Raw genomic sequence first — 2813 nt, 5'->3', positions numbered from 1 at the left:
TGGGGGAGGTGCTGCGAGAGTCATGTGGGGGAGGGATTGAGGGGGTGGAACTGGATGACGAAATAGAAGTGGGAAGAGAGGGGATGGGGATGGGGGGTCACGACAAGAGGTTCCTCCCATGATTAGCTTAACCCAGCCACTCCAGCTGGATGGGAACCAGGTTTCCCGTCCTGTGACAGTTTTTCAAGAAATCAAAACATTTTCCTGCCCTGACTTGGGATGAAAAGTTGAAATCTTGAAAAATGTTGTAAACCAAAAATGTGGAAGGAGGAAAAAATACCCCACCGCCCCCGCTCCCCTCCAAAAGCAATCGGTTCAGGTCAATCGACATGTTTGGTTCCACTGTGGACCTTTTTTCATCTTCTTACCTTTATTTTACTATCATTAGCTTGCATTTCAAACGAAAAGCTGCTTCAAACCAGAACTTTTGGTTTTGAAAATATCCAAATGAAATGCGGTGACAACTTTGAAACTGTTTTCCTTTTTTTCTTTCTTCGACTTGAAAAAGTCGTGGAAACTGCCCCTTTCCCAGGAGAAGTTTTGGTTTCGACAAATTGGCGTTTTCTAGTGAAAAACATTTCACTGGAAAATTCCCAACCAGTCGTCCTCTCATCTTCCAGTGAGAGCACTGGTAGAATTGCAGTTCTAATGGGTGATCCGTCATTCCACCGGTTGCCACCAGAGAGCAGTAAAACCTAACTGTTCTGCTGCACTTGGCTGTGCTAGGAGTATCTAATAGATGTGACTTCTATTCACATTACTTTGGGGGAGGAGATCTTAAACTTTTCTAGCACCGCCGCAAAGGGAGTGATAGTGGTGACAAACCTCAAGGGTGATGAAGCGCAGTTTCATTCAAGCTTTTACTTTGTCTTACCTTCTTGGTGAGTTTCCCAGGCTGGTGTGATGGAGATTCTGGTACCGCTCTCCATGTCCGTAGCGTGGGGGAAGGGGCTGTGCATGTACCAAGGTAGGGCTCTGCCAGTGCATGCCTACACAACCTGCAACCATCCCTGGCCTGGGACCCCACACACCCCTGCCAGTGAACCTCCACCAGGCCCGAGTTGCAGAACACTTTGCTAGTCCAGTTCTGGGACCCCACAGCTCGGCCAACACACTCTATTCCAGACCAACTACTCCTGCAATTTCTGTCTTAGGCTCCCCACTTTGCTCTGTCAATGCACCCTAATTCTGACTTGCAGCAGTCCTGGGACCCCCAAATATCTCCCACAGTCCCCCTTGAAACTGAACTGCAGCATGCTCTGCTATTCCATTCCTGGGACCTCCTAGGGTTTTATCAATGTACCTCCTGCGAGTCATGCCCGATCTGCAGCCCACATGCTTTTCCACACCTGGAACACCACACACCTTTACAAGTGCCCCTCAATCCTGACCTGTGGCACACCTTGCACTTCTCTCCTGCCCTTCCACGCCCTCTAGGGTAACCAGATGTCCCCCCACCCCCTGTCCTGATTTTTCACACTTGCTGTCTGGTCACCCCAATGCCCTCTGGGATTGTAGTCCTGTTTGTCCCTCAATCCCAGCCAGCCAACTGCACCAGACCTCTCCTGGGACCTGGAATTAGGGCAAGCAGCTGCTGCCATCTGGGTGACAAGCTTGCAATATGAACCAGCTCAGCAATGCCGAGCTGAGCAGGTAGGGATGGTGCTAACTCGCTGTGACAGCCAGCCTATGGGAGAGGGGCTGGGGAGAGCAAAGTGTTGATTTTCTTTCAAGACAAAGGTAAGGTCATTAGTCTGCGTATTAAGGTAGCCACTAGGGGCCATGTTCAGGGCCCCACTATGCAAGGTGTTGCACACACATAACAAAGAGACAGTCCCTGCCCCAAAGACCTTACAATGGACGTATAAGATGAGCGCCAATAGGTGGATGCAATGAACGAGAAGCATGAGAAAAGAGAGACAGTGATAATCAGCAGAACAAGCAGTGGCCATAGCACACCAGCTGCCTGAACAGTGCCAAGCTGCTTGTAGTCAGGGCCGGCTCTAGGCACCAGCAAACCAAGCACGTGCTTGGGGTGGCACATTTTCAGAGGCGCTATTGTGGCCATCTTTTTTTTTTTTTTTTTTTTTTTTGCTTCAGGTGGCAAAAGCCTAGAGCCAGTCCTGGCAGCAGCAGCGCGTCGTGTGCAGGAGGCACCCTGTGGCTGCTGCGGTTCACGCCACGGGGGAGCAGTGCTCGCACCTTGTGGCTGGGCCGAGCGGGCTCTGAGCAGGGGAGCAGGGGAGCTCTGAGCAGCTCCATAGCCGGGGCTGGGTGAAGCGGCCTGAGCTTCCCAGGGGTCGCAGCAGGGTGGCCAGAAGCAGCAGCAGCAGTGGCGCCATAGAGGGTGGGGTGCGGCCCAGGAGCTTTGCTGCTTATCCCAATCCTGCCAGCACCAGACTGGCTGGAGGTGAGGGGGGAGTGGGCAGAGTCAGCACTGGTGGCGGGGAGCCCAGCGCTCTAGTGGCAGGGGGTGCGGATGGGGTGGGGTGGGGTGGAGAGCCCAGCACTGGGGCGGCAGGGGGTGCAGGTGGAGGGGAAGAGAGAGCCCAGGGCTCGGGCAGCAAGGGATGTGAGAGGGCACTGGTGTGGGGGAGTGAGAGCCCAGGGGTGGGGGGCAGCCAAAATTTTTTTTGCTTGAGGCAGCAAAAGACCTAGAGCCGGCCCTGATTGTAGGCAGAGGAGAGTTTTAGGAAAAGCTGTAAACATTCGCCCAAGGACCTACCCCGAGAAAGAAGATGCCTGGCCTGGAATTCCTTCAAACAGAAGGAAGTACTTCTTCACATAATGCACAGTCAACCTGTGGAACTCCT

Source organism: Gopherus flavomarginatus, chromosome 5 (genome assembly GCF_025201925.1).
Source record: "Gopherus flavomarginatus isolate rGopFla2 chromosome 5, rGopFla2.mat.asm, whole genome shotgun sequence".
NCBI lineage: Eukaryota > Metazoa > Chordata > Testudines > Testudinidae > Gopherus > Gopherus flavomarginatus.
Note: the sequence above shows the minus strand (reverse complement) of the source record.